The following is a 13,314-nucleotide window of genomic DNA, read 5'->3' as shown; positions in this document are numbered from 1 at the left end:
AATTGAAATCTGTACTCTCAAGTTGAAGTTTGTGATGCATCCTTTTGGATTGTCATATGGGGTAGAATTTTGCTGTGATGTAGTAAATTGTAATGTTGTGATCCTAAAACTGTGACCCAGGTTGTAATGCTGTTGTTTGGATTGTCCTTTGTCATATGGGGTTGAATTTTGCTTTGAAAAATCCTGTGATGCTAATACTGTAACCAGCTTTGATTCTTTATGAATAGCAATTCCAAGTTGCAACTGTTCAAATGTTTATGTTTTAGATGGAAAGTTGCACCTGTTCAAATGTTTTAGATGCAGGTACTTGCAGTCTCAATGTTGGACAAGTTGATTTTGTTTTAGATCTGAACCTATTTTGAATGTAACAGATGGATAAATGTAACAGATGTGTTTTGAATAAGCTAGATCTAAACCTGGTTGATCAGTTTGCCTTCAATTTTTTTGGTGAAACGTATTCTGAACCGGTTTTGAATGTAACAGATATTGAATTGTTGAGCTTGCAGCCTTTATTTTCACGCTTCCAGCCTTCCAGGAGGAATTGTTGAGCTTGCAAAAGGCTTCACCTGATGGTGAATTGGTGATGGAGTATTGGAGTTGACAAAATATTGAATTAAAAATGCAAATCCGACCCGGATCCGACCCGGACCCGATCCGGACCCGACCCGACCCGAATGACCCATCGGGGTAGGTATGGACCCGACCCGACCCGATCCGTTTTTCAACCGGGTCGGGTCTGGGTCCAAAATTAGGACCCGAACATGCAACCGGGTCGGATCGGGGTCACCTAGGACCCGACCCAACCCGACCCATTTGCAGCCCTACCCGCAAGGGTCGCCGACCGTGCCACGGGGAATATTCGGGGAGGGAAAATTCGCTCCAACAACCACCAACTAAATAATATCTCTTTTTTTTTATTATTCCTCGAATCTTATCTCCAAAATTCAAACCACAAAGATACTTGTGTAAGTATATCCTCACATCCTAGAAGCCCCCACTCTATGGTCATCTAAAGATGAACTTTAATGATAGTTTGCCAGCTGGCGAAGATTGTACTGGTGTTGTCTTTATGATTAGAGACCATGAGTCCAGGTTGGTAATGGTGGGAGGGCGGGGCGCATTATCTTGGAGGATAACTCAGTAGAGCTGATTGACCGGAGGTGTTCGGTCAGCCACTTCTAGATGACCTCCGGAAGTTGCTGAGGGAGTGCGATGCCTACCAGATTGTATATGTATTCCGAGAGGCAAATCGAGATTAAGTCGCCTCCTTTGCTGCTCACCATTTTGAAGAAATTTTCTGAACCCACTTTGTATCTGTTTCTTCCATATTTATAGAATATTTTATTTCTTAACTCCGATGGCAGTGCTCATGCTAGACTAGTGCAAGTTGTCGATGTACCAAAAAAAAAAAAAAAAAACTGAGCTCTAGTTCTGGGGAATAAAGAATATGATGAAGAAAGGGTTGAAGGGAAATTCTAGTGGACATGAGGTGGATGGTATGCTAGATCCATCTTCAAATGGCATGACATTGGCTCTAGTGGGAGCTGTGTCTGAGACGACAATGACCAAGAGGAAAAGCTGAAACCGCCTCCTACCACCACCAGCCCAAACACGGCAAGATTTGAGCCAGAAAGCTATTTGGATCCAAGAGTTTATCCACAAATCTTTTTCGGAGTGGTTCTTGTGGACTAGCTTCCCAAGTGGGGTGCCTAGTTGCTTGTCAATGTGCACCAATTGTGGATCCTCGATTGACAATTATTATAATTTAACATCTTAGCCACTTTATGTTGTTCATATAGATTTGGTTGTTCGGTTATTAGAGGAGTTGTTAATCCCACATGTGGGCTCCCTTTGCATATGGATAAATGTATTAATTTCTTTTGTTTTTTCAAAAAATTGATTAGCCAGAACCTAATCACTTTTATTCAGTAAAAAAAGCTAATTTCTTTTGATCGTTAAATGTTACCTTTTCATTTTGAGGAATATTACCATAGTTCCGACAATGGAAACGAGACCCGTTGCCAGAGCCGGAGAAGGAGAAGGAAAAGGAAAGAGAGAACGAGCGGAGGAGAAAGGAAGAGTGAGAGGTGACTGACGCCAGCGGAGGGCCGGTAACCACGGCAGACAAGGCCATAGCTGGTTCTCTTGTTTTAAATGAAACAAGAGTCCAACTTTGGTTAAAATTTTTTGAAATTTTTAAGTGAAGTCGTCGCCGGACCCCGGCCTCCGCTGCCCCTCCCCCTGCAGCCCACCACCAACATCCGCCAGCCTCATTTCCTCTCTCCTTCTTCTACCGATAATTTTTTTCGATACAGACCGGACACGGCTTGTCGGAGAACTAGTACAGTGCATGGTACTAATTTCTCGAACCTAATTTGTTCTCATACAAACGTTCATAATATATTCCACAGTTTCTTATAGCACAATAAAAAAAAGTTCTTCTTGTTATTTTTTCCAGAAGCTTTGTACTAATTGTAGCCCTACTAACGAATTAATATCTTATGGTATGATCACGACTGACAGCAAAACTGTAGTAAGTCCAAGAAATTAATGTTTGGGGAATCAACTGGGCTAGGTTACGACCCGGCTAGCGACAGCCCAACCAACCAAATGACAACTACCCTAGAACCCGCAGAGCCCAAATTAGGCCTACTCGTGCCAAGGGTACATATTTTGGAGTGCAAAGGCTCTATTTAGTGACAAACATCCAATATATTGCTATTATTAGTAGAAAACACATCACATATATTATAGACCACCAGTTGTGCAAATCTTTTCCCTAGATCCTAGAGAGCAAGTTTGGGAAATCAGAACCCATGCATCTCGGGTTGGTAACAACTTGTCAAGGGGATAGTAGAATCTAGGGCAACACATGATTTTGGTGCATCAAGTTACATTTCACACCTTTTCTTTGAATTGCACTGAAAATTCATCGCATCAAAATGACTCCAATGTTGACCCAAAAATAATGCAGCTCTAATGCATGTGGTGGTGCTCACAGGAAGTAGAATGATGTTGATACCATGATTGTATGAGGAAAAGCATATTCTTGTGTATGATTTGTTATATGTTGTATTTCAACATGGGATCAGTTTCTTTGTGGTTAAAGTGATTAGCCATTGATTAATATTGCTATCTTAATTAGATTAATCATCTTTAATAGTGCAAAGTGCCAAAAATTATGATATCTATACTCCTAAGACTTTGCGTAGTTGCATAAGGTTGTCAAGGATATTAACCATACCATTATTAATCAATGGGACAGGCTGAGGACTTGAGCACGACAGCTATTTTGGTGCATCAACTTATCTAGAACTCTTTTTGTTATAAATTTTCATGTTTCACAGTCAAACATGCAACTGTTGTCATGTTTGAACCCGAGTACCAGTTATGAAACTAGAATTATCAATTATCAAATTATACTTCATTATTGATTATTATTTATTGACTAGAATTGAGCATTAGGCCAACCACACTCAAATGTATGTGAGATGCGAGAGAAATTCTATCATGTCTTTCTAATATAAATTTTGTATAAAAAACCTAATTTATATTTCATATGTCATATCTTCAATTATGACTCTGTTTCTTATTCTATTTTATAGTTTAAGTTCCATTATATTTTGTCTTATTTCTTAAAGATTCATATCTCTAATTTCTCCACAACATTACTTGAATTAATGTTGTGATGGCCTTGCGTAGTCACTAATCTACATGTCGTCCAATGCTCTGTTTCTCTTCCTCAGATTTTACAATAAGAGCAAGTAGGGAGTGAAAGTCCTCATCGATTCTCTCTTCTCTGGATCCTGATCCCTCTCTCTCTATCGCCTTTACTGCAGCTTGGCTTCCCTGCTCCTCATCAAGGCCTTCGAGTGCCGATCTGAATATTGCCACATAGGAACCATAGAGCTTAAGTACTCGTAGGTCCATTCATCATCAACTCAAGCTTTTGGATGACAAAATATGAAATAAAAAAAAGTAATTAAAAAAATACAAAAGTATAAGAAAAATAAAATAAAAAAGAAGAGATTTAAGAAAAAAAATACTGGCATTAAAAGAGAGAAAATTTAGAAGAAAGAAATTGGCATTGAAGTTGCTTCTATATTGTGTTCTCTAGATATACAAGCTAAATGATGTAATCGTATTTTGACTCTATTTTTGCTTAAAGTTGATTAAATAATGTTTATAAATAAATTTAGTATACAAAATTAAACATTTTAGAATCTAACTTACATTTTATTGGTGTTTTTGGATTATATATTAAATTAATACATCTTGCTTTTAATTTGTTTCCTCCAATATCTCAAAAAACCAGCAATGATGATAGCTAATTATGATAATTTACATAAATAAAAGGCTAGCGGTCAATAAATAAATGAAATGATAGTGCTCAATTTGCTAGGACTAAATAAATACTAGTTATCTGTTATTTTTTATGGCTTTGTATTGAAGAGGAGAAATTAATTTAAATAGAGTTTGATTGAAAGCCTTAATTGAGCAATGGGATTTTAATGTCATTCACACAATGTAATGTCACAGATCATGAAGTTGGCACCCAAAAGACATGGGTGAGCTTGATGATTGTAAACATGCACATTTTACCTCTCACAAATATATATATATATATATATATATATATATATATATATATATATCACTCTAACACGGCATTCATAGCATTTTACATTTTCCTTTAAAGTAAATTTATAATGTCATTTCTTCTCGGTTTTCTTTTGAGGAGAGAGTTTTGAGACATTAAGTATAGCTCCTTATATAAAAGCATCATAACTTCAAAACTCTGATATGATTTAAGAAATTAAGTGTTGATGAGAAGCCCTTGGATGCAAATGATCTCAGTTAGGGCAAGGGCTATACTCAGCCCCTAGGCCCCAACCCAATGGAACAACCTTGCTGGGCTCTAGCCCAAGCCATCGGCCCAACTCTGGCACTTGGGAAAATGGGATGAGTGGCACGTGGGACGAGCAGCCAAACATGTGACAAGAACCCTCGATAGCATGTTGCGAGGGTTCTGCATGCATGAATGCCTTTCCAAGCTAGAAGGCAACCATTGCATCAACACTTGAGAGGCGACGATGACAACATTGGACACCAACCTTTATGAGTTCTTTGCCTGGTTTTGGCACGGATCCAACGTTGCGATAATCTATTAGTTGTCACTTGGCATGGCATGCATTTCGTGCAGTGATATTGTCGCGGTTACCACCTTGCATGATATGCATTCTATGTAAAACCAATGATGATGATATTTTCATCGTCCAAACCTTCACCATTTAGCTAAGCAGCTCTTAGTTAATCATTTAACTAAAATTTGTTCCGCACAAGCCATAGATAAAATTACAAGTACAACTCCTCTGAAAACATTTTAACCTGCAATTTTCTTAAAGTAAGAATATTGTCTTATTGTCTCAGTAATTTTTTAAAGAAAAAACGGAGGATAAATGCCCCAAGGATTAATGAAAGACATAAATAGATATAGAGCGACTTATGCAATAAAAAAAAAAAAGGAAAACCTACCAGAGCAGAGAAATAATTCAGATGAGTGAAAAATACAGAGAAAGCTTAGCAAGAGTCAGAAGAATGGCAAAGTAAACGTAGCCATGTACTAACTACGATAACAATCTTAGAGACAGGAAATAAGAGTACGTATCACACACACATAAGCTTTCAAACTAAAGCTCAGTACTTTCCATAGTCGTGCCAACAGAGGAGCATCACTGCGCATCGCCACACAATGTAGAGCCTCGACCGCTGCTCCTTCGCTGCAGCGAAGCATCCCGTCCTCTCCGACGCCGCCGCCTCCCCCTTCCTCCCCCGTGGCCGCCTATGAGGCTGCGCGTACTGGCCCATCTCTATAACTCGGTATCTCTCAACGCTATTAGGCTTATATATCTCTGCTAAGAGACCCTTCTTGTAATTCTCCTAGAGCTATAGAGAGGCAGAGGACAGGAGAAAGAGGGGGTCTTCTCCTCTGCTGCTCTTCAGCTTCTTTTAATGGCCAAACTGCCTTCCTAGACTTTTCCTCTCGTCCTAGCTTGGCTCTGTTTTTATCCTGCCCTTCTCGTTATTACCGACCGGCTTTCATCCGGGACGAGGAGGGAGCGGAGAGTAGTGAGCAAGATTTGTTTCACGAGAGTGGATGCATCCATCCAAATCCAAGAAGACCCAATTTGTGATGCTACTGGTTCAAGTCAAGCTATGCCCGATGTATACATACCTAGCTGCTAGCTAGGAGAATTCGGATCCCCTATGGCTTTTCCGTGAGATATCCATGGAACTAGGACCACTTTCAAAATTTCACCAATATTGATGCAAACAAATTTTCAAATCCATGATACCCCGGTTATAATAGAGCGACTTTAAAATTTTACTAAATATTAACATACTCGGAGATTCTTTTGTATTTTTCTGGATCATTTGGTCCCCATCTTACACGAGCCAATCATTATGACGATGGAGGCAGCATGAGAGTGTGGACCCATGTTCAGAACATGTCAAATTAAGCTTCAACCACATAGAGATCAAGTTGAAGGTGCCATGGACTCATACTTGTTCTAAACCCAAAATCCAATTTAGGGATATATTTTGTACATTGTGTGACTTACATGCTGCTTGAGAGAAGCAGTATATGACTCATCTATGACCAAACATGATTAATTTTTTTAAGTATTTATATAGTTTCATGAGCACACCTTAATTTTATTGCTTCTCCCCTTCAAAATGAAAAAAATTAAACAAAGTAAATACACTTATTGGAGAGTAGTTGAATGGTAGGAGACGTGGAGGCAAAAATCGAGATTTTGGCTTAATATTAGAACAGCTATGGATTTGTTTGCAGTTACGACAACTATATGCCATGCTTGATTAATGGTAGCCATCCAGATGGAACTTGATTTGGCAGTTATAACTCTATCGATTTTGAGTTTTTAGTTCCTAGGTCAAGTTACGTTTAAGGCATGGACATATGAATTAAAGATTTGTCGTTCTCATTTTTCCATGCCAAGAGATGACAAAAAAAAAAACAAAGAAACAAAAGAGAAGATAGCTCTTTTGTCATTGTTATTATTTATAAGCACAAGAGTTGCCAACTAGCAGACCCAAGCCATTGGCAAATAAAGAACTGTTTGATTGCAATTGGGAGGATTGGAGCCGAATTGGAGGTCCAATCACAAGGTAGAAATGGCTTCAAAAAAGCTGGACCAACCAATTTGACTGCGTTGGCTACCATGAAGTGGCAGTACAATTTTGATGTGTGTTTTTCATGAGTTTAGGCTGTGCCCCCTTTCCTGCAGCTGGGACTTTTTCCAGCATTGGAAAAAGAGTGGTGGTGTTTGGTTGTGCCCTGTGATCGGTGGGTACAAGCTTTTGTCTAGGACAGAGACGATACAAGGTAAACTTGCATGCAAATTCTAACCCTTCCATTTATGAAGCTCCATCTCTTCTCTGTCATTGAGAACTTGAATGGCAGCAATATTCAATTACTCCATGATGTAAGCCAGTCACCCTCTCTCTCTCTCTGAAACATCGACAGGAGTCATATAAAACCTTTAAGTCAAGAGGGAGTATGAGGTGATTGAGGTCCAGCTCGGGGTTTTATCAAGGAAAATGTTTCAAGTCCGCAATCAGAAACGTGGCACATCTGATCATGATCTTGGAAAAGAAAGGAAGTTGATCTTGAAAAGACTCTCCGGTGGTGGTGGGTGAATTGTAACCCTTAAGTCATGAAGGTCCAGCTTGAGTTTTATTAAGGAAATGTTTCGAGTTACATATTTGATCATCCTCTAGGAAAAGAAAAGGGAAGATGATATCATGTAGAGGAGGTAGGTTGAATTGATGAATTTGGATTTTTTGCAGCGCATGTTTTGCACCGTGGAGAGCACGGATGGCCGTCGAATAGGATGTCGGTTGCATACCCACCCATCACCATAATTGGATGATGTGATGAGCGTCAAGGGGTGTGCAACTCTATACGGTGCAGATCATGTACTACAGAGGATCCAATTGATAGCATGAAGTCTTGAGTTAATAGGTTATTACCACACTCATTAGTGATGCTTTTATGGAGCATGGCTTGGAGTATAATGGATAGCAAGATTAACGCCATGTTCTTGCCTTGGATGCATGATAAATTGGCTGTTCAAGCATGAAATTCTACCTCAAATATTGCCAGTTGAAGTGCATGAAATACATGCCATGCATCAAAGTTGTCAGTGACGCATGTGATGCTTATTGACCTACGAGTACCATGATGTTGCTGCTTGTGGACCAGGAAAACCTATTCCCATTTATGATTCCAGGAACTTCCCGTAGTTGTCTATAATAAATCTTTCGTGCAGGTAGTACGAAACTGATGGCACTGGGCCAACTGAGGCCCACTACCTTGGCCCTGCAGGCCTATCAGGCTAGAAAACTTTTTGTAGACAATGGGCCCTCGAGGTTGTTTCGAGGTTGTTTCTAGCTCAAAGTATTCCTATAAAGGTATTCTTGCGTCCAGGTTGTTTCATGTCAAGACTAGTGTCAGCTTACATTTATTTTAACCCCATATTTCTTGGGGCTTGTCTCATGGATTTATAAATTATGCCTCAATAACAGGTTTGAGCTTGGCTTGCTTTCGGTGGAGCAAGTCCGGATGAGCAAATATTTTCCTCTTTTTTTTTTGACAATCTCTTGGAGGACTATACTAGAAATCCTTTGGAGAATGATAACATGATCATGTGTATTAAGTCACAGAAATGCTGAAGCGAGAATTCAAATAGTAGAGTATGTAACATAGAATTGAAGAGGGAGAATTCACTCTAGCAAAATATGGTGAATCAACGAGTCATTTATAATCCAAACTCTACTTTTGACCACTATAAATGCATCAAGAAAAAAGCAGCAGCCTTGAAAATGGCCATTGAAATTTCAGGTCACCCACAATAGCAGGTCAAAACGGATCTAATCATCTGAACAATGGAGTGTGAACCACGTGAGCTCCCATGCTTGATTCCAGGTTTCAATTCCTCAGCTTTCTCCTTGATGTTGACAATCAAATCAGAAAGAGTACGTATGTTGCCTGCCAATGCCGGATCTATGATAAGGTTACCTACCCTTCCAATGATATCTGCAGGGAGCAATAAGAGGCAGTGGTTACTTCATAAAAAAATTGTTATTTACTCGGTCCTCTTAAAAAATTCTAATCCTGTCATATTGGAAATACCTATCAGATCACCACTCGAACTCGATGTACCAAACCGATGTCACAATCAAGGACCGTTACAGTACGCTGCATAGCAAAGAAACTTTTGGGCTGATACTACTTCCTGGCTCACGATAAAGTTTGCTTGGTGCTCTAATGCATACCAAAAGCTAATTGGAGGACAAGCGCATCATCCATCATCCTGATCAGAAAGACTCTGAATTTTAATCGTTGAGAAGCTGACTCTTCCATCCTCCGCTCCAAGTCCACTAACTTTTAAGTGATCATAGTACATGCCTACACAGACAGTCACAATGTCAAAGTTGCATCAGTATTATAACTGTGGTTTGTGTCTCCCTAAGTTAGAATGCCCTGCATCCTCAAAGCAAATCATCCATTTTAGTATGAGCAGCGTGCTTCGCAATCTGATATCATATATGATATATCTGTACATACTTCCGTTTCAAATGAATTCAAGCATCTAATCTGTTGCATGGCCAGGCCACCTGCAGCATTGCCGTTGTCACTTCCCCATTACTTGGGCCTATACATTTTGATATGGGTAGCATGCATAGATGCCAGCATCATTTTGAATATCCCTGCTCCCATAAGAGTCACCTGCAATGTCAGGAGTGAATTGCTTATGGGGAAAGACTCAAGGTTATCCGAACAGAATAAAGAGAGCATAACTCCTCTGGAACGGTCATTTAGATTTCTTGCCATGGCTGACCCAGAGCATTGACTGCTCCACCCACATGCAGACACCACTCCTGAACCACTACAAAATTCAGAAATACCTTCCCCATCTCCTCTCATATGCAACTTTTCTGAGAATTATTCACATTCTTAGTCGCTCAAGTCAATTTAGCCAAGCCGAAGCCTTTTTGCAGCGTGGAAACTGGATAGAGATTGCTTCTGACAACAGCAATGCTATTCTCTTCACAGCACTATATCTAGAAACTGGGTAAGAGTACCTTTGTGCTGATTCTGTTTTTGTCAAAAGCAAATCCCACTAATAGAGACCTTGCTTTATTCTGTCCCACTGTATAAATATGTTCATATTCAGAAGGAAATAAGAGTGCAAATTGTACCTGTTTCCAACTTCCATACATCTGCTACACCAGTCTACCTTCACCTCACACCTCATCTCCATGGCCGGAGGAAGCCTCATCCAGGCTGCACTTGGTGCCCCAGGGGTCAAGGGGAAGAAGGTATCAAGCCTCAAAAGAGCGTCAAAGGAAGGTGTAACCAGCTTCATTCAGTCCATCATCACCAAGAAGCATGAGGTGAAAGACCCCTTTTATATCTTGGACCTTGGTGTGGTCGTAGATCTCTTCAAGAAATGGAGCCATCATCTGGAGAAGGTCCAACCCTTCTATGCAGTCAAGTGCAACCCGGAGCCTGCCTTCCTTGGAGCAATGGCGGCCCTCGGCTCTGGCTTTGACTGTGCTAGCCGTGGGGAGATCGAGTCGGTCCTAGCCCTTGGTGTCTCTCCAGACCGCATCATCTATGCTAACCCATGCAAGGCTGAGTCTCCCATCAAGTATGCTGCCAATGTTGGTGTCAACCTGACAACCTTTGATTCCAGGGAAGAAATCGACAAACTTCGCAGGTGGCATCCAAAATGCGAGCTCTTAATCAGGCCCAAGGCTCCAGATGATGGTGAGGCCCGATGTCCCTTGGGACCCCAAGTATGGTGCACTTCCGGAGGAGGTTTTTCCTTTGCTTCAGGCTGCAAATGATGCACAGCTTGCAGTTGTTGGTGTCTCATTCCATGTTGGGAGTGCGGTGATGCGATCACAGGTTTTCAGTGGAGCGATTGCAGCAGCTAAAGCCGTGTTCAACGCAGCAGAGCAGCTCGGGATGCCCCATTTGCAGATCCTTAACATTGGTGGTGGGTTCACAGCTGGTGCACAGTTTGATGAAGCTTCAGGCGTCGTCAACTCAGCGCTCCTTCAATACTTTGCCAATGAGCCCAGCCTGAAGGTAATAGCCGAACCAGGAAGGTTCTTTGCTGAGACTGCATTCACACTTGCCACCAACATCATAGGGAAGAGGGTGCGTGAGGAGCTGAGGGAGTACTGGATCAATGATGGGATATATGGTTCCATGAATTGCATCGTGTACGACCATGCAAGTGTGATGGCGCTGCCATTGGCTTGCTCCTCAGACAGTGATAACCCAACATGCCAAGGGAAGCAAAGGTACCCGTCTACAGTGTTTGGCCCCACGTGTGACGCACTTGACACAGTCCTCACCGGGCACCAGCTTCCAGAACTACACGTCAATGACTGGCTTGTGTTTCCCAACATGGGGGCATACACAGCATCTGCTGGGTCCAACTTCAACGGGTTCACCACCTCTGCCATATTCACCCACCTAGCTTACTCCAACCCATTCCAACATGAATGAAGAGATCCTTTTTGTGAAACCATCTGTTTGCAACCCAAGCTTGAGCGGATGAAGTGAACCTTTCGTAACCCTCTTCTCATCTTTCCTTCACTCGCAACGGAACAGCTGCAAAGGTAACTTTGAGTTGGTTTATATTTGCAAGAAAATTCCTGCTAAATGGACTTGACCATTCTCTTTCAATAACATGCACAATGATAATGCTAGTTTCCAGTAAAGTTTTACAATGGAAGCACCTAATTTTACATAGGACCCTATTTTTAAACATAAAGATATGAAAAGTGATTTCTGAGACTCAAAACATATAGATATCAGAACTTTCTAGACATTTTCCCAAGTGCATTTAGGATAACCATTCTGCTCAAGACAATCAAGGTTTGGTTTCTTTTGTGTAAGGTGGCAAATGATATCCGTGGCTTAGGGTATGCGTTAGTACATCAACACATGAGAAGGACTAAAACAACAATAATTCGATTCTGTGCGCATGCATAATCACTGTTGCTGTCATATGTATCACAAACATATAGTAGAATACAAGAATAATCAAATATGGAAAAATTCATACCTCCTAGTTTATGTTTGTCATTTTCCTTCTGCCTGCTGTAAGGAAAAGAAACACAGAAAAAAAAAAACCATTCTCTAAGAAAGGCCAAAGGAAAAATAAAGACTAAACAAAAGAAAAATTGTGCACATAACTTTTTCCAATCTTGGCAGCCATATCCTTAGACAAGACCAGATGATGTACCTGACTGTCATATGGAGTGGTTTCAAAGTTCATCATCATTTGAGCCTTTCTTCCATGAAATTGAGTTAGATATAAAGCAGAAAGTTGAGAAGATTTTGTGGAAGGACTCAATGCTTTCAATCAACAGACTACTCAGAATTTTTTGGCCAGCATTTCAGTACGAAGAGCACAAGAGAGATACAGACAGAGAGAGAGGACTCGATGCTTTCAATCAATAGTCTAAGAATTCTTTGGCCAGCATTTGAGTATAAAGCAAGGGCACACGAGCGAGCAAGCGAGAGAGAGAGAGAGAGAGAGAGAGAGAGAGAGAGGGGAAGGGGGGGATCTTATAGATTTGTAAATCATTCCATCATGAAGTGTTCTAAAAGATTTCCACAGAAAACATTCTTATTTAATATTTTCTCCATAAAATAATTATTTTCTGCATAAAAATGCAGACAAAATGAAACTTCGGAAGTGTCCTCAACTTTATTACAGTAACAAGGGTGAGAATTACGAAGGGCAGAAGACCATGTTGCCCTTAATAAGTTATTGACCACTTGTTTTATATTTTTACATGGTTATGTTAAATGAAAAAAAGATCAGAGAAGCCTAATAATCTGTTACAACCTGCGAACTACATTAGGTAGACGGAAAATAGATCAAACTTGAAATCATTAACACCATGACAGAGATAGATAGAAATAAGAGAGAAATATATGAGATGGTAGATGATAAGAAATAATATCAAGTACTTCAGCCATGGCACTCTTATTCTCTTTATCTATGCAGTTGATTTATAAGGGCAAAAAGATACGCATATAAACCTGCCATGATGCATTTTGTTAATCGATACAATTGGTCCACCGTGGTCACTACGTTTTTCTGTTGCTTGTTGCCCCTTTGTTAGTAAGAATGCTGTGACCTCGTCCTCCTATGCCTTAGAGAGGGTCCCCAAAGAAGTTTGGATCCAAAAAAGTATGCT

General features: G+C 40.4%; 1 pseudogene; it reads left to right on the top strand.

The window, feature by feature from the left end:
- Positions 1 to 10,347: 10,347 nt before the first annotated feature.
- On the top strand, positions 10,348 to 11,697 carry LOC103701059 (ornithine decarboxylase-like; annotated as a pseudogene).
- Positions 11,698 to 13,314: the final 1,617 nt, after the last annotated feature.

This window comes from Phoenix dactylifera, chromosome 16, assembly GCF_051530095.1.
Source record: "Phoenix dactylifera cultivar Ajwa chromosome 16, Ajwa_hap1_PhDact_Kaust_v1.1, whole genome shotgun sequence".
Classification (NCBI taxonomy): Eukaryota; Viridiplantae; Streptophyta; class Magnoliopsida; order Arecales; family Arecaceae; genus Phoenix; species Phoenix dactylifera.
Note: the sequence above shows the minus strand (reverse complement) of the source record. Positions and strands in the feature narration are given on the sequence as shown.